The sequence below is a fragment of the Lathamus discolor genome, chromosome 2, assembly GCF_037157495.1.
Source record: "Lathamus discolor isolate bLatDis1 chromosome 2, bLatDis1.hap1, whole genome shotgun sequence".
NCBI classification, from domain to species: domain Eukaryota; kingdom Metazoa; phylum Chordata; class Aves; order Psittaciformes; family Psittacidae; genus Lathamus; species Lathamus discolor.
In genome coordinates, this window is record NC_088885.1 from 111,169,240 (window position 1) to 111,196,822 (window position 27,583).

At 43.8% G+C, this 27,583-nt stretch overlaps 1 protein-coding gene and 1 long non-coding RNA gene across 2 annotated transcripts in view; one reads left to right on the forward strand and one right to left on the reverse strand.

The window, feature by feature from the left end:
* Positions 1-2,801: 2,801 nt before the first annotated feature.
* Positions 2,802-18,538, reverse strand: LOC136008599 (uncharacterized). Its single transcript, XR_010610156.1, has 3 exons — positions 18,439-18,538; positions 8,422-8,521; positions 2,802-3,115 (listed from the first exon to the last, which is right to left on the reverse strand). It is a non-coding gene; the product is annotated as an uncharacterized LOC136008599 (long non-coding RNA).
* Positions 18,539-18,965: 427 nt separating this feature from the next.
* GREB1L (GREB1 like retinoic acid receptor coactivator) overlaps positions 18,966-27,583 on the forward strand; it is a 138,223-nt gene continuing 129,605 nt past the window's right edge. The window contains exon 1 of the mRNA XM_065668095.1: positions 18,966-19,286. The gene's annotated coding sequence lies outside the window, so the exon portion shown is untranslated. The remainder of the gene's footprint in view (positions 19,287-27,583) is intronic.

The window sequence follows — 27,583 nt, forward strand, 5'->3', positions numbered from 1 at the left end:
AGAGAAAGAAGAGGGTCAGCAACTAGATCAGTAACTTCCTGTGCTCAGAAGGTCCCAGGAGCTCAAGTGCTGGCACTCAGACTTGCCTTTCTCTGGGTGTCTGGCCTCCTCTTGCTTGCCCACAGCTCTTTTTCAGTCTCACCTCTCTTCTTCACAGGGGTGATTGGGAGGCTTGGACCAACTAGTCCTGCTTACAGTGGGTGAAGTGGCTTGGGCTCTGGTTCATCAGGACTGGTTTCTGCATATCTGCAAGGTTCCTTACTCATCACAGACACCACCACCCATAGTAAAACCCCAGGTCCTCACAATGGACCATGAGGGAAACTACTGCTTGCCACCTGCCAGGCCAGATTCCTCAGTGAGACACTTGATTCCAACAAAAGCAGGAGCACTCAGGAAGGGGTGCCCAGCTAAGCAGCCCTGGACATGGCACACACGTGTAACTGACATGCATCCACAAAGAATCCTGACTTCCGATGCTTGTGGTTTTGAGTCCTCCCAGTTTTAAGTGTGACACACAAGATTTGCTGGACCTGTCTATACCAGCTTCATAGTGTATACACAGTGGATCCAAACCAGCTAGCATCAGACCTGTTATGTACTGAGAGCTTGCCTTTCTAATTAGGAGCCAGATGCTTTTGTCCGTGGACTTGTGCCTTAAATGTGGCATTGGAAGCAATGTGCTGAGGGCTGTTTCTACTGCAAGAAGAAAGTTGTAGTGGAGCCACTTTTCCTGTGTTAGTTACAAGACCGTTTCCTCAGACACAGCAGAAGTCAAACAGCAGGAAGCAGTTCCTTTGCTTATCTTCACCAGCTCCTGCCACCCAGAGCTCAGCTGAAGAGCCTCTTAATTTCAGTTTTCCTCAGAGACATGTTCCATGGTTTCCTCCCTGACCTGGAGGATTGAATATTCCCTTGTTGCTTCACCTCACAGATTCTCCCATTTTTTGTGCTTTTCTTTCATATATTTCCAACATGTACTTACCATTGGCCATAGTTGCTTCTTCTCTCACAGTCTTGTGTGTCTCACATAGCTTTGCTATGGGCATTGACTCGCTCCTGTGTTTGAGATAGAGGTTTCTACTGTTTGTATGGTCTAGACATATCCCTCTTCATGGAACTATCTCAAATGAGGGTTAGTGATTAGTCAAATACATAGTGATTTAAAGTACGAAATAGCCAAGTTCTTTGCAAAAGTCTGCTCCTGACTGTCTCAGACTGCTCACCCAAAGTTAAAATAAACTTTTTGTCTTGATCCCCATGTTCCGTTTCACATAGAGGGATGACAATCCTTCACTTCACTTGTATATTAGAAAGATAAAGAAGTATATGTGCATGTGAAGCTCCCAGATACTAGAATAGTGAGAAGCACAGAAAATACTTGGTTTTGTCCTTTAAAATGTTTTGTCCTTTAAAAATGGGGTTTGGGTCAAGGAAAGATCTGATGCAGAAAAGCTCAGTTCTACGACAACCTTTTCTTTCTTTCTTTCCCTGACAAATGTTCAGCCCACCTCCTGATATTGTGGGACATGGGGGAATGACTAGGATAGAAGCAGTTGCACCACCTCCAACAGATTACAGCAGCAGAGATCCCCTATTCACCAGGGAGAATCTACTGTGGGAATCTCCAGTCAGTTTAAGTTCATGTTCTGCTTATGCGTGCATAAGCAGAACAAACTTGGCAGGCTGAACAGTCTGTCCCCTAGGAATATTGACAGATGAATGCAAACTCAATTACCTTGCTTGTTCATTCCAGTTGTGTTACTTGTGCTGTGTACTAAGTACATCAGCATCTGGAGTCACTTTGAACAACAGGAGAAAGCATTTCCCAGTGACAAAAGTAGAATTTTGTACAGTATTTATAACTTGCAAAAGGCAGGGGGTTGGCTGTGCTTCGTTTCCCACCATCCTGAAAAAAACTGAACAAACCAAAGCCTATCTTGGAGGTTCATCATCTCCAAGGGCTTTGTTTGGAGGAGGGAATATAGCTAAGTGGCTGATAGCCATTTTGCCTATGAGCTTGTAAAAGTGAAAGATGCAAAACCAGCTCCTGAATTTTCTTTACCATCCTCCTCACCACCACCATCTTCACTATTCATTAACCCGGCTCATTACTGAAAGCTGAAAACACAAAAGTAAACATGAGTTAATGAGGTTTGCACCTGGGGGTGGTAAATAAAGCTGCTCTCTATGTGTGTGAGCTCTTGAAGAGAAACTCACTGCTGTAGGAGAACAAATCTCAGCACAGAAAGGACAGGTCTGCCTGGGGTAGGGAGTGTGTGCAGACAATGGGAAGAATACTGTAATTTTTCTGACTTCATAATCAGACAGGGAATGATGTGGAACAAAATCTTTCCTAAATTTATCCCTCCAATTAGAAAATACATGTTTGCCTTATCTGTGTTTTCATTGCAGATGGAAGCAGAAATTGATGCTAATCTGATTCCTTACTCCTGTGTAGTTCAGGACATTTCAAATCCATATTTTTCATCCTGGGGTTTTGTCTCAGAGAGAATTGAGACTTTGTCTTGGACTTAGAGAATCGAGACTTTGTCTGAAATGCAATAATATGGCGCACGCTAAACAAAATGAGTCTTTGTGTACCATTGTTATCAAAACATTATAGTAGCAGGAAATAGCTAGACATGGATTTTCCTTTGCTAGTTAGCTGCTACTATAGATCTGTTAAAGTTCAACTCATTTTACTTTTAAATTTGCTTGCAGCAGCTGAATGCTTTGCAAAGAAAGAAAGAGCCTATAAGATGGTTCTTTATGAAATAGCAATGCACATAAGAAGTCAGTATGTTTTCACCTTACCATTTCCTTTATTCAATCCACACTTGTCCGAATGTGACTTTTACTCTTGTGCCCAAGCATGACCTCCCTTCTGCCTCACTGATGCAGCATCACCAGCAAGCATCACCCTGGAAAACCAGCCCCTTTGGGAGCTGCACACCACAGCCAGGCTCACCCCTTCAGGCATCGGTCGTTGGAGACAAGCTCAGTCTTGAAGATGATGCTGTGAGTTGCGGGGTGGAAGAAACATGCTACACGGTCTGATTTCCATGGCAGAGTGTGCTCTCTTTCGGTGCTCTCCCATGCACAGGGCTATGGTCTGAAAGAAAAGCAAGCTTTATAAAAGCAGACCTCCTTAGGAATATATTCAGGGATGAATTCTCTTCTGATGCTCAAATCAAGGTGAGGATTAACTCCACTGAAGCAAGTGGAGCCAAACCAACACAAGTCAAAAGAGATTCAGACTGTACCTCTAAGAAGCATCTATTCCTATTACTTCCCAGACTTTAATTGCTGCAAATATATGAATCTTAATATTAACTGACTTCAAAGACCATAAAGCCCTAATTGTATATGTGGACTGCTAGTAACGCAGTGTGCTGCTGATGCATAAAACACGCATAGATTGTACACAAATTAAAAAGCTTAAATTTAGCTTCAACCACACAAAAGACATCTTTATAACTAAGAATGATGGGAAGAAAGATCTCATTCCAGACCAGATGAACAACTCATTTTTTCACTGATCCTGGATTTGGCTGACCTAACTTAAATGTGACCTAAGACATTTCTTAGTGCTTTGGAAATTGCATCAACATACTTGGGTCGGAGATGCCACAGTCAGGAAGAAAAAAAAAGGGGGGATTCTATTTTTAAAATTCTGCTGTTCCTGTTTAAAATAGATCAGTGAAGCATAACTTTTCCTATAGCTGTAATTCTTCAGGCTAAGCAAACTCCAGTAATTTCAAAGGCAGTGGGAACAAGGGGTCACTTGGGGCCATCCAGCTAGAATTAACTCTTTGTTCTTTTCTAGGAAAAGCTTTGGTCATGTAATTGTTGTTGAAAAGAGACAGCTTATAAGTGAAAAGTTAAGCTTTTCCTAGCAAGAAAGAACAATCTGAAAAAGTAGCAGTCGTGGTCTCAGGGGTGTACAAGAACACTGAGGGAAGAGAACATCAAGGGAAATTCAGCTCTAGTACCTATCACTAGCACAGGACTAGATTTCCTAGAATCACAGAACGGTTTGGGTTTGAAGACCTTAAAGATCATCTAGTTCCAACTCTCCTGCCATCAGCAGGGACACCTTCCACTGGACCAGGTTGCTCAAAGCCTCATCCAACCTGGCCTTGAACACTGCCAGGGATGAGGCAGCCACAGCTTCTCTGAGCAACCTATGCCTGTGTCTCACCACCCCCATAGTGAAGAATTTTTTCCTAATGTTTAATATGAATCTCCCCTCTGTCATTTTAAAGCCATTCCCCCTTGTCCTGTCACTACATGCCCTTCTAAAAAGTCCCTCTTAAGATTTCTTGTAGGCCTCTTTAGGTATTGGAAGCTGCTCTAAGGTCTCCCCAGAGCTTTGTCTTCTTCAGGCTGAACAGGCCCAACTCTTTCAGATTGAATTCATAGCAGAGATGCACCAGCTTGCAGATCATCTCCATGGCCTCCTCTGGACTCAGTTGAGCAGGTCCACATCCCTCTTGTTGGTGGCTCCAGAGCTGGACACAGTTGCAGCTGGGGTCTCAAGAGAGCAGAGCAGAGGTGGGGAATCACCTCCTTTGACTTGCTTGTCACAGTTCTTTAGATGCAGCCCAGCACATGGTTGGTTTCTGGGCTGCAAGCTCACACTGCTGATCTTCTCATCAGCCAACACCCCCAAGTCCTTCTCCTCAGGGCTGCTCTCAATTTTGCTAAATAACAACTGCCACTAGGTAGCTGGTGTCAATATGAGACTGCCAGCAGCTATGAACACCTTCCAGCAACAGGAGGCTACGAGCCACAGCAGTGTACAAGCTTTTCCTGACATTACCAACAGTGCTGAGAGCCCCAAGGCCTTTCCCCAATATCATAGAGCTGAAAGCCTTCAGATTTAGGGGAAGAGAGCCACTTTCCAGCAGCATGACCTAAACCCCTTGAATGCTTAACATGAATAGCATAGATCCTTGTCCCATGACTGTTTTGTATCAGGCAGCTAGACATACTTCATAAAATAAATCTTTTGTGAGCTAGTGTGTTAGATGATTTTTTGATCACATATTTTATACCAATATCCAAATAACCACCAAACACTGAAAAACCCAAGGAGATGTAGGTAGGCTGTCCTTGCCATCAAGATGTGTTTAACTGAAGCATGGACTCCTGGCCTGAATTCACACCTTTGAGCATTGGCCATTCCACAGATAATGTTCCTTGGAGTAAAACTCTGTCCTTATGTGACCTATCAGCTGTAGCTCAATTCACACTTATCTAACAGTTACTTGCCATCCTCCAGGCAAGTTATAGGGTAGACGATTTTTGTTTTTCCAATACTTTTCAGATACAGGAATGGCATTTAAAAAACCCAAACAGATCCCAAGTGGCTTCCAACTGGGTGAAGTAATGATAGTCTGGGACTGGGAAGGCTTGGCCTCAGTAGTTTGAGAGCCAAACACGGGAAACTGGGGTAGACATTCAGGCTTTGAAAACACCAGCTACCTTCTGTTTGTTTGTATCTACATTTACATTGGGATAAACAGCTCTCAGCAGAAGAAAATGAAATTTGTTTAAGTATTTCAGCCAAAGGACAACAATTACAACAATAAGGCACTCCTTTCCCTACCTTCAAAGCATTTGCTAGTATCAACAGCAGACCTGAGACCAAGTCCTGAGGCTTCAATGTCTTCTTGCTAAGCCAACTTGACACTCTAGGGATCTGCTCTTTGCATTAGATGTTGTGAAATGTTTCAAACATTTTCTAGTCAGAGTGGTTTTGTCCCATTGGTTATGGGATAGAAGTTACTGGGGTACACTGCAACGATGTTGCAAAGTCCTTTTTGAGAGAACAGCTTCTTCATGACATAATTGTGGAGTGTGACCAGTGGATAGAATGGACTAATAAATCTTTAGTCTCAGGCCAATGCCCTCTGAAACACTAATGGTTCCTTAGTTCTGCTGAGGTAACAACCTGCCCTTATGTGGCATAAATCACATAAATGCTTAATGATATTTTAACTTCCATATCACTGAGCATGCATTGTTTCTAGGGAAAAAAAACAGATGTAAGGGTTTGAAGTATAAAAACCTTAGTGGTCTGGAAGTGTATAGCAGGAAGCAATACCCTGTAGCTACAACTTACAGGAGCTCCTCATGTTGGTGTTGACAAAACCAAAGGGAGCCTTCTCCAACGTTCCAAAGTATTTCACGTGTTTAACGGAACATGCAGAACCTTTTGAGCAAAAAATCTCTTTCCCTTTATAAACAAATGTCTGCAGTATATAAACTATTATAAAGACTAATTTTTAAAGGCTTAGTCAAATATAAATTTATGACATGGTTTAAAAATGCTAAAGATAACTTCTTAAAATGAGTGGTGACCTTGATTTATGCAGTGCCATGTGATTAATGCAGTAATATGTTTTGATCCTCACCAGGGTCTAAAGCTCATAGAGCACATTTTTTCACCTTTCTCTCTCAGTACAGATAATACAGTTTACAGCAGTGGGAGTCAATGGAGAGAATTAAGATACAGGACAGTTGATAGCATGTAATTCTGCTTTTGCCTCTTTGGCAGAGCTGCCGGGAGTAATTCCATCAGGTTTGATTCAGTTTTTCTGCCAGTGGTACTTGTAAAATACTTTAAAATCTGTGGTTGAAAAGTGCAATATAAAGGTTAATTGTTCATCCTGTGTTTGGTACTCGAAAAGCTCTCCTACTGAAGGAGAAGAACAAAATAAAAGCAGCGCCTTCATCCTTTTTTCTTCTTTTAACTTTTCAAGTCTTTTTAAATTTTCAGGTTTGGATTCTGTTTCTAAAAATACGGTTTAAATACCAGACTATAATTACACTTGGGAATGATCCTAATTGTTGTGATCAGGTAGTTCAATGCAGACTGTCACGTTCCAAGACTGCAGTTAGGTCCTACATGGAACACTTTCCTGAAAATCTAGTCCCCTCAGGCAATGGCTGTGTTGAATTGTATAACCTAAACAGCACCAGACCACCAGCCAGATAAGAAATATGCAAAATAAAATCTCAAGATATTTTAAGGAAATGTAGTTCGAGGACATGGTAAATTCAGCTTTAGAACTAAGTATCAGATCAGAAGTTTGCAGTCACACATTGTAAAATATTTTGGAAAAAAAACATTATTTTAGCTGAATTCTGTTTTAACCAATTTTAACTTTGTTGGGGTAGGTCTTGGGCTTGTTCTGGTACTGTCAGAGTAAGTTTCATCAGCCAGCTCTCAACTTCCTGTCATTTTTCCATCTCCAGGTCACTGTTGCCAATCACTGGTGTGCTTTAACTGGAGGTTCAAGTCAGAGACTCTTCAATATCTGTGCTGCAGCTGTTCCCAGCTATCTACCTCACTTGCCTCAGATTCCTTGCACATTCTGCTTTTGACTTCTTCTTCTGCACCCACCCTCTGCCTCCATCTTTATACGCTGAAGACAGCGAAGCAAGACAAGATGGTCACAGAGCCAGAGCCACATTTCTGTCAGTAAAAGGTCATGCTACGAGTCATGTACACCTTTTGTATTTCTCTATCCCTGTCTGCCAAAATCCAGCCTGAACCCAGCTGAGGAGCTGGACATGTTGTCAGTGTCTATCATGACAGAGCTTACAATGACATTTCCGTGCAGATATTGCAGGGTGGACACCAAAGAGACTGGAGCAGTGCAGGGCAAAGCTTTGAAGCGTGTCTACAAAAAGTCTAGTGACAGGAATGGGCCGCCTGCTGCCACAGGGTACTGCTGGCTCCTGAGGAGACTGACTTATCCAAACTGGATACATTGGCAGCTTGAGGGCAGACTTGCCTTTTTTTGAGCCTAAGCAATCTCATACCAGAAAGAAAACAGGGAGTTCAGGGATGGTGAGTGGACTGTCCTAGGAGATGTGGCCACAGTGAAGAAGGGTAAGTGAGCTGTGCCTTCTCTGTCCTTGGGTGTTGCTTACAGTGGGCTTCATGGTGAAAAAAATGAATTACCTGCCTGAGAGCTCTCTCCTGGTTGCGTTTTTCTGCTTGTTTGTTTGTTTGACTTCTTTTGTGGGGCGCTCCAGCTTTCAGGGCACATTGCCAGGGGTTATGTGCTCTACCAAGCGGCAGCCTCACGTTCTTGGGCAGGCAACATCCTGGTTCCACCCTGTGCTGAACGGGGTGTGCTCATAGGTACTGTCAAGCACACTTTATTTCAGACAGACGTTTGGTGAAAAGAAGTTATGCTAATCGTGCATTTCTCCCATAAACTGACCACTATAAAAGCAAGCTGTAGCTTGACACAGCTATGTTGTATCCTTTGGAGAGATCCAAGGAGAAGAGATGCTCCCCTTTATGTGCACAGGCTCTCTCCAGGTGACAACATATCCTCAGGCAGCATTTGCTATTGCTGTACTGTGGCATACTTTGACTTGAATGACAAGGGACTTAACTGATTAGAAATTATGTGCATCACTCTCACATTCTCCAGCAGGGCAGAGATTTTACCTGCAGACCATTGCCGACAGACAAATCACTATCACCAGGGCTGGCCTAGAAAAGGAAGATAAAAAATAGTGATGCAAGGGTCTAAACAGAAAGGAAAATGGTTACTTACCTTTGTAGTCATAGAAACATAGAGCCATAGAATCAACTAGGTTGGAAAAGAGCTTTAAGATCATCAAGCCCAACTATTACTCCAGGACTGCCAAGACCACCATGAAACCATATCACTGAGGGCCTCATCTACATAGCTTTTGAACACTTCTAGGGACGGTGATGCCACCACTTCCCTGGGCAGCCTGTTCCAATGCCTGAGTACCCTTTTGGTGAAGAAGTTTTTCCTACTACCCGATCTAAACCTCCCTTGATGCAGCTTGAGGCTGTCACCTCTTGTCCTGTCTCTTTTTACTGGGAGAAGAGACCAACCCCCACCTCGCTTCATCCTCCTTCAGGTAGTTGTAGAGCGCGATAAGGTCCCCCCTGAGCCTCCTCTTCTCCAGACTAGATGCCTCAGTTCCCTCAGGCACTCCTCATCAGACTTATTCTCCAGAATCTTCGGTCTCGGTTGTCCTCCAGAGGACAGCTTCATTGTCCTCTGGATCCACTCCAGCACCTCAGTACCTCTCTTGCAGTGAGGGGCCCAGAACTGAACACAGGATGCGAGGTGCAGCCTCACCAGCGCCGAGTACAGTGGGATGATCGCTGCCCTGGCCCTGCTGGCTCCTAGATCATGAGGAAATAAGAACTGCTGGAATTTTACAGCCATGTCCCTAGGCAGGGGTTTGTATAATGTGTACGTGTGTAATTCAGGGGACAGATGGTAAGTTTGCAGCGGTGAAAGCTAGGGAGCAGGAGAGCAGCTGGGCTCAGAAGCGGTGCCACCTTTGCCAGGCGGCAGCTGAGCCTCCGAGCTTCCCAGTGAGGCGGCAGCCCCGCGGCGCGTTGCGGCAGCCCGGCGGCACGGGCGGCCGAGCTCTGCCGGTGGCAGCCGGCGGCGGGCCGCGCTCGGCTTCCCCCGCTCCCCCTCGGTGCCGCCGCTGTGCGTGCAGACGGGCCGCTAGGCGGCGCTGCGACCGCGCGGCGCTCGGTGGCGTTTTCCGGTCTCCCTCGCCGGCGCTGGGCTGGTGCAGTAACGAAACCTCCCCGGAGGGCAGGTAAAGACTGCCCCGGGAGGGAGGGGAGGCAGAAGGGCTGGCCGCTAGGCAGCCGGGAGGGGCTGCGGTCAGGCAGAACCACAGGGGTGCTGCAGGGATGGAGGGCAGAAATACGGGTAACAACCGTTTCGGAAGGATGCGGCTCTGGAATTATAGGAACGAGGGCGTTTCAGTAATGTATTAGGTGCTATATAGGAACAGCAGAAATGCCACCAGAGATGTAGGCAGGAAAGAAGCTTCAATCAACATAACCACGCTCTTATCAAGAAACATTTCAAGGGGATTTGTGAAGACTTGGTTTTGAGTCAGGGTTGCCTGGGGTTTTTGCCCATGCACAGTATAAACCTTCAGATGAGCAAAGGTTGGCACTGGGCTTATTTTAAGAATTTCAATAAACACCCCAGTTCTGCATCTGGGAAGAAAAGCAATTGGTGTCACTGCTGTGGAGGAAACAGGAGGTGCCTCAAAGAGCTCTAAACAACAGCCACTGATACCAGGCACCTTAACATTGGAAAAGGTGCATCATTAACATCCCAGAACTAAGAGCTGACAGAAGAGTGCTCTCAGTCACTAAAACGCACTTTCAGGAGAGCTGGAAGTTGAGGGCATCGCCAGCGGGTGGGAAACGAGTTCATGTTGGAACTGTACTTTGAAAGGTAAACAGAACAACCTGGTCAGTTCGGGCTGTGAGCTTCTGTCCAGCCTGTAGCCTGGGCTCTTCTGGCTACGGCCTCATGGAAGTCCAGAGTGTGAAATGCATGCTGCCCAAAATGACTGTTAATAAATACCAAAATACAAGGAACTACATTACTTTTGCCAACTGAGATGGATTTACAGAAAGTAGATCCTGATGAGATAATTGTTACCTGTATCGGAAGAGTAAGACCTTAATTCGTAAAGACAGATATTTTCATATAAAACTATTGCATAAGGCTTTAGTTTTGCACAGTTCTTTGATCAGGAGCTTATAGCAAATTAATATACCAGATGTGTTCAAAATCCAGTGGTTAACTCAATGGTTAGTCTTAATGCTAAACAGTCATTGTTCAGTATCGCTCATTGTTCAGTGTTAACCAGAGGAGCTCCACCTGGATTGCCTCCTGGCTATTTTCCATTTCCATCTATGACGGAGAAGAAAACATAAACTCATCATATTGCAACAGACCAGAGGAACAGAAAGAAAAATAGGTCACTGATGTAATCAGGTGGTAAACAGAAAGCAAGCATGTAATACATCGCTTTATTACAGGTAAAGATGAAGCTCTGTGTCTAAGAACAGAGAATGAAGGCCACAGTACTAAGATGGGAAACTATACTTTGAAGCAATGGCTCTGGAAAAGACTCAGAAAAGAATGGCAGAGCCCCTGAGCAGAAACTCCCACTGAAAGGGGTCCTGAAGGGGTATTGTAATCTTTAGGCATACTGACAGTGGAGTCTTAAGTCAGGCTAGTGAAGTTACAGTAGTTTGGGATTTGTTTGGCACTAATCTTGCTGTTACACTGAAATGCTGGGTCTGGTTCTCCGAGGCTTGGATCAGGGAGGATGTTACCACATTAGTGGAGGGAGAGGTGGATGTCATTTTGCTCTACTAGACCCTTAGCACATGTGAAGAAGCTCCTACTGCTCCAGGGACTTCCCTTATAGACAAGAAAATGGTGTGACATAGCCATCAGAATGATGAAGTCTATGAAAGCAGAGCTTTTCCTGTCTGAAATACAGATAGCTAGCTTCAGATCTGATAGCTATCACATACTACTTTCTTGGAACTGAAACCATTCAATGCTAACTGAATAGTTATCACAGATGGAAGCAAGTACCTTTGAGATCAAGGTTTGCACACTTCTCCTCCATGACCGGGAACAATATTAGGTCCCCTAACATAGTTATCTTAAAAAGGAAAACCTTATACATGTCTGAGGATAAATGCAAGACTGAACTTTTACTGAACTTCGGAAAATACCAGATTAAATGACTTGAGGGAGCTTCCCTCATCAAGAGAGAGAATGTATTTCATCCTCCTGGCAGTTTTGGAAAGGAGGTGCAGAAAGAAAGGGTTTAGCATGTACTTGAGTTGTGCAACCAGCTCTCAATTTGAAGCCATTAATTCAGAACTCTTGTTCAGTTCACTGCAGGGGCTCAGTTCAAACATCTTGGAAACAAAACCTGGCAAGAACAAGAATTCATGCCTTGTCCAAAGGTTTTCCCAAACCCAGGCACCCCTCCTTTTGCCCTCGTATTTTGCTGTTGTACTGCTTCCCCGCAGAGCTGCTGATGTCAATGCTTGCACGTGTCCCTGCATGTGGGTTTATGCGCATGCAAGCTACCTGCAACTTAACACCTCCCCACTGTGTTATGATTTTTCACGTCAGTCACAGCAGCACAGCCTATGTATCTGCAAAGTTAAAAGCCCCTAAAAATGTCCATTCTTTTTACTGAGCTGGTATACAATTGCTTTCTGATAACAGAAAAAGGGAGCATTGGAGAGCACCTGCTCCAGCTCCCTGCTGAGAACACGGCTGAGTTAGCACATGGTGCTCAGCATCATTTATAGTCAAGTTGTAAGTATGCCGAGGATGGAGATTCCTCAGTCCCTCTGGGCAGCCATTGCCTTAAAGGATTTATTTTTTTCCCCTAACACTGTGGTGGAATTTCTCTTCTTGTTCCCTGATAGGCAAGTGTCAACTGGTGTTTACAGGAGCAGGCTGTGTGCTTGATGGCAATGCGATGAAGGACAAACTTCTTTGCAGGGAGGTGGCATTCACATTCTTGAGCATGCTCTTGGTCTATCTGGTTGCTCAGCAACTTGTCTCCAGTGAAACCAGATAAGATTTGAGTAGCAACATTGTTCTCCCAGCCAACAGGCAGTTAAATGACCAGGTAGTTGACCGAAGTGTTTGATGAAGTCAACATAGACTCTGTTTCAACCAGTACTTTAATGATCATTATGTTTACCTCTCTCCATGTCCATCTTCACGTTCTAGTTTTAGTAATTTCTAGTTTCCTCTCTAGTAGCATCTCTCGAAGGATTTTATAAACCATTCCTAGTATCTGTCTGCTTTCAACTCCAATAGCACTGGTCTCCTTCCTCAGATCTTCCACTGACAAGGGATATGCTTTTCCTCTTACTCTCAACTTCATTCAGAATTGAAAATTTCAAAATCTTGGGATTTTCCAAGTTTACTTTTGCATGATATTCAAGTTCCTGGTGCTGATGATCACAGCAGACGTAGACAGGACCCAATCACCAAGAGTATAAATGTCTGGCATTTCCAGTTCCAAGTTCCCACCACATCTGGAGCCACCATCTGTGAGGCACCACACGGCACATTTGGTATTTTGGGAAAAGTGTTACCCTCAGGCGATCCCTTGAAGAGGTTCCTGCTGAGCCAGACAGCACTGCACCTTACTTTAATTCTGGGGTGCCAAAACCCAAGAGAAATCCTTGACTTTCAACTACAAAATGTTACATAAACCTGAATTTAACTTAAGGAAAATCCTTCCTCAAAGGCCAAGGGTGAACAAACCAAAACAGTAATAAAGAAAGCAAAGGAGGGCAGAGATGCCATACATGTAGGATTACTGATCTAAAAATGCTACAGCTCAGGAAGCAGAAGCCCAGGTTATGTGGCCTAATATTTTTTGTCAAGTTCATAGATTGCTAAATGTTAGGAGTGAACACAGTAAGAGACTTAGCTGCTTTCTGTTACTTCAGATGAACAAAACCTCCTGTAGATGAAGTAGAAGACCTGGAGGGATTTGGTTTGCGTAACCTGGACCTACCCTTTCTCTGGAGCAGCTGGGACGTGGACCATTCTATATAGTAAGCACATAATAATGGAAATGATTATAGATTCATTTAACATAACTATTTTTATGTTAAAAATAACCCACAGTATTAATGAATCCAGTTTTTGTAGCCCTTGGGATTTTCTTCCTCTTTTTTGGCTCACTAGACAGCAGCTGGTTTTGGAACTGTTTCTAACCAGCAGTGCAAGCAGGTGTATTTTCCTTCCCTCCTGACAGCATCACAATCCTGTCTGTTTAACTGGCAGGAGGGACCAAGAAACCTGTACAAAAACCTCAATATGTAAATAAAACATGACCTGAAACATCATGCTGCAGCCATGAGCATCCAACCCCATCCAAGTGGTGACTAGGGGATATATATATTGGCTGTTGTGGGTTCCAAGGTGAAGTGATGCAGAGGAGTAGCACAGCAGCCTTCCCTGCTGACCAACCCGAGTGCAAATCTCAGCCCAGATTGCTTTCACAACTCAAGCAGGGACTCTCCACTGATTCTTTCCCATTGCTGCCACCGGAATACAATGCAAAAGCTGTACCGGAAGTTGTTAGAAAACGTAATATTTGGTAAGTACCATGTTCTTGAGAGACAGTAATACAGTGAAAGACAGCAATTGATACTAATCTTGACAAAACAAGCGACTTCCCTGACAACCACATGAATGTAACTCAGTATTAAAACCAGTAGCTTTACAAGACATTAGCCTAAATTAATCTCCCAGGAAAGTTACACACAGAGAAAGAAAAAGAAAGGTAGTTAGACAAAAATGTTTGTAATTCATACATTGTAACTCATAGTTTGCAAGGAGGTTTGTAGTCATATGGATAGTGCAGCATTTAAATGGGGGTTTTTGTTTTGGGTTTGTTTGGGGTTTTTTCTTTCTTTCTTTGAGAAACAAGAAAAACAGCTAGGAGACGAGTAGCTAAAATACTGTGTCTGCACACCTGCAGAGTGCAGCTCAATGCCAAGACCCTAGAAGCTGCCCAAGAGAGGCGTGGTGGTTATTAGACATGTTTCTGAGGCTCTGTGGGAAACCTTCACTGTGGAAAAGCCAGCTGGCAGGTCACACCCCACAGCACACACCTACTTCTTCCTCTGCGCTTTAAGAGAACCGAGTCAAGCTGTCTCTGCATCCACATACCACCATAAATTCCTTCGGAGAAGATGGGAAATTTATAAATATGGGAGTAGATAGCTCTGTAAGCTCAGAGATTTGCCTCCACAAGACTAAGAGGTCTGCTGTTGACAGCACTTGAGCCTGTTAAGATGTAGTGAATGCTGGACTAGCTTCACTTAGCAGCCAAGCTTTTCATGAGCACAAAGTCGGGCTTACCATGATGTGTGTGGACCTGGTAGGAAAACGGGGAGGGGAATGAATGACTGTTAGTTCTGGCAGCTACACAAGCCTGGGGAATTTACCGTAACCTGCTTTAAGTAGGAATTTTGTCTGTGTAAAGGGAACAGTGAAAAAACCAAGTCAGGGCTTGTGCAGTCTTATCCACTTCTGCTCAAAAATGTTTTCCATTTCTAAAAACACCAAAAGCTCAAATGAATCTCTGACTTTGTGAAGACAAAAACCAAACAATCAGAACAAAGTCACAAACCAAGATGAAAGTTTGATACTCCGTGTAGATAAACCTCCATAAACTCTAGGTAGTGAAATATGTGAAGCAATATAAAAAGTTATAAAAATGCCTTGCACCACAAACACCGAGTACTGTAATTGTAAGATGTCCGGTTTTCACCTTTAAAATGCCCAGTTTCTGTGGCTTGACTCCCATATGGATTCAGGACCATTTTCTCTGCTGTTGTTAACATTCTTTTTAGCTCATAAGCAGCATCTCAACGCAGCTGGGTTCAGAATAATTATCCCAGCAAACATCAACCAGCAGTGACTTTGATGAGATTCACTACTCTTACTGGTAACAGCTATAGGAAACACTGCAACTTGGGGATTTAAAAACTTCTACAATTGAGTTTCACTCAATAAACTATATCAGTGCCATGAAAAAAACTCCCACCTTTGAAGGCTCTAAATTTAGTTGCTTATATGAAATTGCCACTGGTTTTTTTTTTTCCTGTGTATGACTAACAAGACGGGGGATGTACAATGCGAGCATACATGTTGAGTGAGTGGTTCTGTTGAACAGGTCAAATGGGAAGAGTGGGTGGAATCGTTTTATATCCCTGCGTTAACTGATTGGGTGATCACAAGGAGAGGGACTGCATTCACCCAGTAGTGGTGGTGCATAGGTGTGTGGTTTAATCTAGGTCTCTAAACTCCTTCAAAAGTCAATGAGAAGAATATGGGGAGAGAGAGGTTGTCTTTTGGAGGTGCTCATGTGAGAACGGGATGAAACTGCCTGCTGGAGTTGCCAGGTTGTTTTCTCTGTCTGTAAATAAAGATAGACCAGAGCTGCATTCAGTATGTATGAACTCAATAGCTCATGAATAACAAGAAATTAAAGATGAGAGTTCCCTTGTGCGACTATTGATTTGTTTGTGTTTTTTGAAACATTATTTCTGAGGTTGGATACATCAAGTTATTTATATTTATATTTATATTTAAATGTAATGTGCATGACATAAATACAACCTCTAGTTTAGAAAACGACCTAAGATGAACGGACAAGCTTCACTTCCAGAAAAAGAAAGGTTGAAATCTGTGGTGAAGTTTGCCCCCATGGCTAGGAAAAGGGGAACTGTTAGTTCCTCTCTACAGTATTTAGAACACTATATCCAAACAGATGTTACTGCTCCCAAAACAAGAATATATGAAGAAAATGAAGAGATACTTCAAGGTAGGGGAAACGCAATTCATTGCGAAGGCTCAGGAGTGAAGGATACCCATCAACCTCTGTAGTTCCACTGGGGGCCCACCAGTCTTTGTGCAAACTGTAGTCTCATATTATGTTCTTACACCGAACAGAAGATACCATAGGTAATGGTATTTTGCCTTGTGAATATGAAAATGGTCAAAACCCAATCCATGAGTGATGGTTTCCCTCTTTGTCACCTATGGAGGGATCAGAAAATGCTGCTCTCTAAACCAGGTGCTGTTTTGATGCTGCCTCTTTACCTCAGTATTAACTGACCTTGCTTCCCAAGGCAAGCCTTTAATTGCTGTGTGACTGCATGTCTGCTGTCAGTAATTCCTAGTGACTGACTCTAATTTCTCACCTCTTGAAGTTGCACTTTCTTGTTTCCTCAAACATTCTTTTGTTCTTGATGCCTGTATGTTCTCCGAACTGTGTGGTCTCTCCTTTATTTCACACCAGCAGCTGCTTTGGCATTCTGCATCTTCTGTTTCAGACACATAAGCAGCTCCGCACAGTTGTGTTGTGAATATTATGGCTTCAAACCCTGAAAGACTTTCATGTCCTAAAACGTTCTTGTTACAGATTTTATCCTGCCATCTGATGCGCAATATGGCCCACAGATGGTACAGATGAAACCACCCTTCAAGCTGTAAATGTTGATAGTCAAAATAGAAAGTTAGAAGAAAACATGTAGTGAATGTTTCTTCCTTTTCAAAAAAGCAAACAAAAAATAAGTCCGAATAGGAAAAGAGCTACTGCATTAAAGCTACCAGAATAATTCTCACTTATTCAGTAGATACCACTAAGTAAATTGAAACGGTTTGAAATGTCAAGGGAAATCTAGACTGCAATTACTGGGATCAATTTAGATATAATTAAGTAATCCAGGTTAGAATGATCATATGCTAGAGCAGGTATTCCACAGGAGCCTTGGTATGCTTTCAAATAGCTCATGAACTTTTAACAGTAATAATTAAGTCACTCTCTAAATCTGTCCAGGGTCATATGGCAACATTATCTCAAGGGACTGACACTGTTATTGCTTAATTCAGTTCTATTTTGGCAAGTATCAACAGCATAGTTGACATACAGAGAATACAAGCAGACATACTAGAATGGCAGCCTTAACCCTTTTACAGCTGTCGACTTCCAGGTTTCTGGAAAAATTAAGTGAATGACTTCGAACAGGCAAAGTGGCAAAGCTTTAGGACTTGATCCTAAATCCTGGTCTGATTTGGCAAAGTCTCTGAAGGTCTGCTTCAGCTAAATTTTTAGCTATCCGCTGTTAAGGATGATATTATTAGCAACATTATAAATAAACAGACACCAACATAGGCTAATGGAGCACAGTGTCCTCAGGTAAATCCACAGCTGAAACCCGGCTCCACACAATTCAAGTATGTGAATAGACCTGTCAAAACCAACAGATTTAGCTATCAAAGTAGACAATGAACAAATCATTTGCAAAGCTTCATTTGGGGGGTTCCTCGTTTTGAGAACAACTAGACATGAAAATATACATAAGAATGTTCTGGAGCTCATGGCTACAACCATGAGCTAAAAAGTACTGAACTACTACAAAGAAGCGACGAAGTCAGTAGGGGCATTTTTTTCCATCACACTTTTTGATGGAAAGTCTCATTATCTCTTGTAATGAGAAAACTCACTGGGATGCTGGAACTTCATATTACAACCTGCAAATACAAAGGATGCCAGAAAAGTACTGGACGTCTTCTTTTTCTCAGTGTCACACAGCAGTAGGTGACACCACTACCACTTTTTTGCCACTATCCCTTTTTTTCCTCAGCTGTTGAGGCAGAAAGATAGGACATCACATAAGGCTGAGCCCTATGGCCCTGAGAGAAGAAAAAGGCTTTTTGACAGGCTCTCAAGAAACACACTCTTTAAAAAGCAAAAACTGAAAAGGAGAGGAGATGGTTCACATGGTAGCTTAATCAATCAAAGGTAAAAGGAAGAAAGTGCAAAATCATTTTCCTCCAGTTCAAGGGATATTTATCCTCAGGGTGCCCTGCTGCATTTCTAGTCTCCTTCCCACGCTCCTGCTAAGTCTGACCTTCATCTTTACATACACAAAGAATCCAAACCCACTGCTTCCCCACGCAGCTTTAAATGTTCCAGATCCTTCTGTTTCCATCCCATCCAATGCACTCAGATGCCCACATCTCTACCCACCTTGCCTTGAGCCCTGTTCAATTTAATCTCCGATGCAAGTACAGCCACAGTACCCTCCTAGCATGCAAAGCCCCTTCAGCTTCTACTTCACTGCTCTTGGACTAGCCCCGCTGCTAAGCAAGCCCAAAACGTAAGGTGACCGCTTCAACTTTAAACCCTGCCCACAGTGCTGGCCCGCCCGCGGTGCTGGACCGTTTCTCGCAGGGCAGTGCAGATAGCACTCCAGCCTCCTGGATGTCTGACATGGTTCTGACGCTTCCCAGCTCCGTCCATGGCTCCAACCCCGTGCAGGGCCTCATCCCTCCCCTCCCTGACTGGAAGCACCCCAGCTCGCTCTCTCCGCACGGAGATCCGCCGCCATGCCCCAAGCCCCACTGCCCTGCGCTGTCTCCTTCGCTAACCCGCGTACACCGTTCACGACCCATCATCTGAGCCCCTGCCACGACGCGGCTCCAGCCCCGCCGCTCTGGGGCCGGGCGCGGCTCGGGGTGTGCCGGACCCCCCTCACCTGAGCTCGGCTCCCTCCTAGCCACCGCCCGCTGGCCCCCCGACCCCACTCCTTCCCCGCTGTCAGAGCAGGAGGGGCGGCACCTGCGGGCCCGCCCCATTCTCCTCCCCTCGTGTCCCTTCCCCTCCTCCCGCCGGAGAGAGAGACGCACGGAGACCCAGAGGGAGACGGTGGCACCGAGGGCGCCGGGCGGGACTGCCGAGCGCAGTTGCTCTGTGCGAGGGGAGGGAGGCGGAACACACAATTAAAACCATACAATAAACAGTTTAAATTTAAAAGCAAAAGATCAAGGGAGAGGTGGAAAGGGAGCGCTTCAACTTCTCTCTCTCTACCCAGCAAGGTAAGGGAGCGGCGGGGGGCGCGGGGCTTTACTTCGCCTTCTCGCCGGTGCCTGGGGAGGGCACAAAGGTAGCGGGGCCGGGGCGGCGTAGGGCGGAGCGGCGCCTCGCTCGCTGGGTCGCGCTCGGTGTCAGTCACCCCGCGGAGGGCAGCGCAGCACCGGGGGTAGCGAGGGGCTGCGGCCGGTGTCACCGGCGGGGTGCTGGTGCCCTCCCTCGACAGGGCTCCAGCCCTTTGTTACCTTCGCTTCGGACCGGGGGGGGCGTGTGGGGTGGTGAATGACCCCTCGCCGACGGGGCAAGGCGGGCATGGCCGAGCCGCGGACGCGCGGTAGCGGGAGCAAAGCAGCCCCTGTGCGCTGGCGGGCGGCAAGCTGCGGGGTCCCGGGGGGTGATGGCGGGGGTGCAGGTGGCTCCGCCGGAGAGCGGGCGGGCGGCGAGCTCCCCCGTGCAGCGCTGCTATGCGGGCGGCGGCCGGCAGGGGGCTCGGCTGCCTCGCCCTCCGCGCCCGGGGGCGTCTTCGCCCCTGGGGAGAACGGCGGCGGTGGCGGCCCGGGCCGGGGGTGCGTGTGCGGGGGGGGAGCACTGCTGGACATGTGCCGGCCGGGTTTGAGGAGGGGAGGGCAGAGCAGAGAGCAGGGCCCTCTTACCGGGGGCAGAGAGGTGTGTGTGTTTCCCTGCCGACGGCGTCCCCTGGAGACGCGGCCGCCCAACGGGCAGTAACGGTCGCGGCGAGAGGCACCGAGGGCAGGCTGCCGTCGCGGGCCCTGTGACAGGCAGCCTCGCGGTGATTTTCCTTCACCGTGGCGACAGGTCTTGTTTGGTGTTGGCAAGTGAAGGTGGAGGGGATAAGCCGGCTTGGACGGACCTACGGGGGGCTCTCCGGGCGGCCGGCCGGTGTGTGAAGGGGCGGCCCGCCGCCCTCGGCAGCCGTTAAAGTACCGCCGGCGTCCGGGCCGTCCCTCCCCAGCGCCGCCCGTGTCCTTCCTGAAGTCTCCGAAAGATGGAAACTTTGTTTAAGACCCGGGATTTTGGGCAATGCAGCGGTTGGGTTGGCCAAGGGCTGCTCGTTGTTTAGGCCTCAAGCCCGCAAATACTTATCCGTGTTCTGAAATTAAGAATTATCGATGCTCAGATGTGTTTCAAGCGCAGGAGACGATCTTCAAGTTACCTGGTAGAGAAGTATTTCCCGTGTCTAGTGCTTGTCAGTGTGTTTCTTTTAACTACCCTGAAGATACAACCTTTTTTGTGTAGTTCCGTTTGGCTTTTTCTGAGTTGGTGACTCTTACGACTTTCCCGCTGACTGATGTTTTAAGTGTTATTGAAATAATATTTCATGCTTCATTGATACTTTGCTACAAAGGGCTTTTTTAAAGGTTGAAATAAAAGGCTGCTGCTGAAGAAAGTATTGTGTCTTATGCCCTGACTAGGAGTAACTGAAGCACTTTAATTGTATTTTTTCCAGTTATTACTGTTGTTTAGATCTGAGAGCGAAGCAAGTAGGTGCATATTTCAATTGCACATAGTTATATACGTGATCTCTGAGAGGACAGCTAAGCCTTTCTGCACGTACAAATACTGTAATGCACATTTAAGTTTGTTTTTTGTTGAGGAAATATGCCTTCTTAAGAAAAAGCTCATTACATATGCACTAATGGGATTAGAAAAACAATTTGTTTGAAAATATTAAACCTTACCCCGTGGAATTTGCTTGTGAGTGGGACAAAAGCGCTTATGGAGCTGGTGGGTTAACTTTGTAAATACCTCTTTGCAAAGGAGTAAGGCTTATGTGAGGATTCCAAGAGCTGTTGAGAAATGTGTATTTATTCCTCATTTTAACACTTGCAGATTTTGAACATACGCATACTTGTTCTTATGGGTTGTCAAGTATTTCCAACAAAATGTTCCAGAGAGTCAATGAATAACGTTCCATATGTGCTTACCTGTTTAAAAGGCTGGGCTCCGAACCCTGAAGGTTTAATTATGTGTCTGTTAATGCATATAACAAATACAGTGTGTGTTTTGGTTTATTATTAGTAGGTTTGTGCAAAGCAGATTTTTGGCTAAGGTGTTTAACAGAACAAGACTTTACTTATAAAACCCAGTATGTATGTACTAGGAAATTTTATCAGTTGGGTTTGGCTGTAGGTAATGTATTTCAATCAGAAATAGCGATGATATTTTAGTAAGGAAGTTTTAAGCCCATGTAAGGATGTAATACTAAAGGAAGTAAGCAGTAACAGGCAAACTGCTTACTGAGCTTTTACTGGGATAATTAAAATATGTGAAGTTTCTTAAGATCCCATGAGGGCATGGCAGAGGAAAGGAGGGGTGTTCTGGCTGTGTGAAAAGTTTGGCTAGAATTCAAAAAAGCACATTTGGTTCAAGGACTTCTTAAACACATAAGTATTGACATTGATATTTGGCGGTTCAATAAGTCATGTCCAAAGTATTTTGCGGAGACAAGGAAAAAGAAAACTTGGTAGCTGTAATCTAGGAGATTTTAGTTGCTATGGGATGTAGGGAATTACACTATTTTTTTAAAGGGAAGTATGGAAAAATCCCTCTACTGTGAAGACTATTTTATTATGAATACTGGACTGTTCATTCAATATAAAACTAGACTCAGTATGATGTCAGAAATATACTCTAGGAAATCTTATTAATGATAGCTTAAAAAAGAAAAAGATTGAATGTACTTCTTACAGTTTTCAGTGTTTCTAGGAAATTTCAAGTGGCATAAAACTTGTGAGGATTTTACTTTCAGCAGTATAACCTTTTGTAGTATCTTTCATATTAAGCATTTTAGAGTGGTTTTTGAAAGTGCTTTTATTCTTTGTATGGCTCTGTACCATATGTTTTGTATTTAATTCTTTGAAAGACCACTGAAGTGCAGCCAACTTTGGGTGAATGTGGCAACTGTTAACTAGCGCTTAGCAACAGTGCACAATAATCAAGACGGGAAGTGAAGAAGAATACCATGTCTAATTGAAACTACAGGGGGCATTTAGGTAGGTAGGACGTAATTAACAAAACCTGGAGCTTGGACATGATATTAAGGCATCAGATCTTTACTCTTGTAAAAAGGATTGTGAAATCATTCATGTACAAAACACTTGAGCTTTTTAGTTTTATACCTCAGATGGGCAGACTCTTTGGGGCGTATGTATTTTGCCTACGCTTGCACAACCATTTCTCGCACATAATGTGGAACACACATTTTCCTTTGCTTCTAAAATGGAATCATGAGAAGGAGGACTGTTGAGAAGACCGACAAATGAAGGAGTAATAAGCCTTGACATTTTGACAATGATGTCTTTTAGAGAATTAGTCCTGTGAACTAGAGTTCATTAGATACACTGATTAAGATATCTCTAATATTCTGAAACAGATTACAGTGGCAGTCATAATGCAACACTAATTTTTTACAATTAATGTGTGATTTTCTCTAAGAATCATTGACTTTCCTCAAATCCTGTCTTGCCATGACATTCCTTTAACTGCTGTGAAGTTGTTATTGTAAGAATATTTGTTCAAAACACTTTTGCCTGCTACAGGGGTTTGGTTGGTTGGTTTTTGGTTTTTGTTGTTCTTTTTGCTTTTGGTTTTGGTTATTTTTTTTTTTTTTTTTTTATTTTAAACCCTTATTATTTTATTTCATGCTGTATTCCATGTGGAGATGTGTTTTTGGACCAATTTCATGTTCTCTATATCCCCAGTACATCTTGTTTCTAAGAACTCTGAGAATATCCTCAACAATGAGGAAAGAAGTAGTAAATTAATTTTCAGTGAGTTATTACTGAATGACTCATTTGCAGCTCTGAGCATAGCAAGTGTAGCTCCTGTTAATGGGTTTGAACTTGAAGGTAGGTAGTGAAGGTGACCCAAAGCCAAGGAGCCATGTTCTGAAGGTGCTTATACTGGTGAACTGTTAAGCAGCATTAGGCTCTTTATATTTTAATAGAATAATTAAGCTTTTTGTAATCCAAAAGGAAGAAAAAAGAACCCCACAGAACTTGCGAGTGACAGAAATTTGGAACAGTGTTTATTCACAATGGGAACAGCAAAATTTTATACACTGTTGTTGTTGGCTTGGAAGTCTTGAATACAAATGACAGCCTGGATCAATGGGCTGAGGCCAGTTGTATGAGGTTCAACAAGGCCAAGTGCCAGGTCCTGTGCCTGGGTCACAACAACCCCATGGAATGCTACAGGCTTGGAGAAGACTGGCTGGAAAGTTGCCTGGTGGATCAGGACCTGGGGGTGTTGATCAACAGCTGGCTGAATATGAACCAGCATGTGCCCAGGTGGCCAAGAAGGCCAACAGCATCTTGGTGTGTATCAGAAATACCATAGCTAGAAGGGATGGAGCAGTGATCATCGCCCTCTACTCAGCACTGGTGAGGCCGCACCTAGAATACTGTGTTCAGTTCTGGGCTCCTCACTACAGGAGACACTGAGGTGCTGGAGCGGGTCCCGAGAAGGGCAGCAAAGCTGGTGAAGGGTCTGGAGAATAAGTTTGAGGAACGTCTGAGGGAGCTGGGGCGTTTAGTCTTGAGAAGAGAAGGCTCGGGGGGACCTTCTCACTCTCTATGACTACCTGAAAGGAGGTTGTGGTGAAGTGGGTGTCTTCTCCTGAGTAATAAGCGATAGGACAAGAGGTGACAGCCTCAAGCTGTGCCAGGGGAGGTTTAGGTTGGATATTAGGAAAAATTTCTTCACCAAAAGGGTAGTCAGGCATCGGAGCAGGCTGCCCAGGGAAGTGGTGGAGTTGCCACCCCTGGGGGTATTTAAAAGATGTGTAGACGCGGTGCTCAGGTTAACAGTTGGACTTTATGATCTTAAAAGTATTTTCCAACCTAAATGAGTCTATGACACTAAAATTTAACTATTTTTGTTTTGGGTAACTTCTGAAACCATGAAGCTAGTTTCTGTTTTACTCTGTTATGTAGTAATGTCACAGCTTCTTTGAAATTCTGCTGGGACATAAGACGCCATAGAGAATTGTGCAAATGATGACTTTAATTGAAGCTTATTTATTATAATTCTCATTGAGTTAGCATCTTAAGTTTCATGGCACTTCAGAGGTTTAATAAAAAACCCCATATACATGATCTGAAGATCTTACAGCACATATGTCAAATACTTTGAATAATTTGCACTTTATGTTTAATTTTTCCTCATTGCAGTTATACTCCAGTAACTAATAAAATCCCTATTAAATATGAAAGATGGGAAGAACTGAATGTTGTGACATAAAATGACATGAAATCACCTAAAGAGTAAGATGGTAGGGAGCAGCCTGAGTCAGTGTGACAAGATCTTATAGAAACCTTCCATTAATATTCCCCATGTAAGGTTTTAGAGAGGTTATTTTGAGGTAGTTTTCCAAACTGATTGAGCTGTGAACAGCAAAACTGTGTGGGCAGACTTAAGATACTGTTACTTAAGAGATTATCAGACATCTGTTGTAGTGGCTCCATGAACAGGTCTGGAGTGACTAGTTTTATAAACGCTGTGCAAAGATTCCCCTGTTCTGTCTCCTATCTCCATAATAGCCCATAATTAGCTCTTTTCAAGGCCATTGGCTTGATCTGAGCAGAGCACTTAGAAGAAAGTGAAGAAGTTAGTTAGCTACAGGTTAGTTACTGAATGTTACTGTGGGTCTGAAGTGCACTCTAATAACAGTGCTCAGTGTGTTGTTTGGTTGTTGTTTGTTTGTTTTCGTTTTATAAATGAAGACTCATCTGTGCATCTCATCAAAAGTGATAGGACTTCCCTGGAATGTCCAGTATGAAGCTGTTAAGATTAGTTAGATGGGCGACTATTTAAACTGATGCATTTAGAATGTCAAATGCAGTTGAACATTGTGCTAGTACCTCTCATTTTTTGTGCTGAATTCTGCTGCATCCTCCCTCTGCAGACCAATTTCTCTGTTGAATGGAGTGCACACCACCAGATGTCAGAGAAATGGGAAGCCTTCTTTGGAAGATGACTTAGGCTGCTGTTTTTCTCTAGAGCTGTACAGCATTTAAATTTGGCTTCACAAAGAAGTATTAAGGTGCATATGAAGCATTTCCCTTCAACATTCTACGTATTTGAGATATATTAGACCCCTTTCCCCTCCTTTCTTTTATAATGCTACCTCCAACTTCAAAACTTGCTTACTTGTACACTCCTGGGTCTCCAGACTTAAGCCTAAGGAGATCTTTTCTGGGAATTTGATAGTTAAATTATGCTTTTAATTTAGTGGATTTTTTCTCCCATTAATTCCAGCTGTCTTCTAAAATACAGAGATGGTTCAGGTGCAATTTTAATGCCAATGCTCAGTGAGACTGTGTATACCCTGAGTTGTACATGGTCCCTTCCTTGTGTCAAGGGTTGAGAAGTAGAGTGTTTGGAAATTACTGCATGCCTGATCCTCCACAATTTTCCCAGTAAAGAGGAAATGATCACTTAGGAACTGAAACGTAGCACAGCATCCTTGGCTTAGTGGGATCTGAGCTCTTTGGAGCTTCCTTCATCATACTTGCTTCAAAGAGGTGTTCTGGTGGTAAGGAAGAGCAGTTCCAATAGCTGAGCTCAGCTGCTTCTGACATGTAAGAAATCTGGACACCTACCTCTTTATGCTGGAGCCACTGCTGAAATAAGGAAGTTGTATATGCATTACTGTTGTCTACCCATGATCCTGATGGCTCAGGATGAAGAGCATATATAGCAAAACTTTGTATTGATGGCTGTCAGTTCGGGATTTGCAGAAAGACGAGTGCTCCACTGAGCCTTGTGTCCTAGCACTGCTGGTATGGTATTTTGTTGCTGCTAGTTCTCTGCTTACTGTCTCCTTGGTGACACCGTGTTGGTTGTAATGTACTGTTTCACAGTGTACGATTGCATCTCAGTCTTGCCATTCAGGAAATTGTGCCATGTACTTTTACTGCTTTTGTTCCTGCTTCACTGACCGTCTCCCTGTGGCTTGTCATGAAGCCCCTCAGATTCTATGTTTCTTTAGAGCCTTTCATGGTTTCAGTCCACTTTCAGAACAGCTGTTTCATAAAGGAGGCTTAATCTTGTAATTTCTTTAAACCACTTGTATAGAATCAAATTCTTATTGCAATTAGGTAATTCCTTTGAGAAGGCTGAGAATTAAGTCTTGATTTTTTTACAGCTACAATGCCCTTCTCTGCATCAAGAAAAGGGCAGCGGCTTCCTGCCAGTTTTGCTGTATGTGACATTAAAGAACACGATGGTTTCCTAGTCTTGTAAAAAATGCTTTCAAAAATTTATTTGTATAGATGAAATGTTAAGACGTTGTTACTCTTTCTAATCTTAATCATTTAAAGGGAAAATTTGGGCTGTGAGAACAGAACAATAAGATATTAGGTGGATTAGCTAATTGATCAATACCAGCTCACAGAAGAGCAATTTTGAAGAAAACCTAAAGGGAGGGAGGGGAAAGGGCAAAGCCATCCAAGAAGAGTTTAATGCCTTGGATAGAGGCACACAGAACTACAGATGGGGTATTTAAAAGCAGAAGTTCAGAGTGAAAAATATGCATATCTTTACAGTCCCAGTTGCAGCAGTTTCAGCAAATTTTGCAAGTTAGCTCTTGCCGTTATTATTATTATCACCATTACTATCATTATCATTATTATTAGAGTCAGCTGTCAGTTTCCAAGGTTCTTGGGGAGGGGGAGATGACTTGCCTGCCAGATTGTTATTTCACCTTCTTCCTCCTGGTCCACAATCAAGATTTTAGCAGATGTGGGAGGCAAGCTGGGTTTCAAGGGCATCAAGATTAAAATGTTAGCTGTCACACGCTTTTGTGTCGGGAGCTATGGAATCTTTCCTATGAACAGCGGGACATCTAAACATATAGGCTTTTTTTCTTTTGTAGCATTAACGTACTAATATTCTCCTTATTTACTATGTGCCTGAGCATGTTTTAGGTGCTGCACAGAAAATGCATAGGCAGTTGTCCCCTCCAGACCTCCTCTAAGTTGTAGGACTAGGGAGGATAGTGTCTATGTGTGTAGATATCTATGTGTGACGTGTATATATATATAAAAAAGGACATGAATTAGAAATTCTGGGGTCTAATATCATAATGGTCCAATGTGTTAATGGGTCATAGGATTCTTTTACTTTAGTGATTGTTTGCCTGAGATGGCTTATACTGATCTGAACGCTAACACTGTGTTCACAGTTTGCCTTTATATGTGTGAATGACTAGACCAGGGGAACTTAGTGCATTGTAGATGTGCCACCAGTAACATCATTCAAAATAGTATGCCTCAGAAGC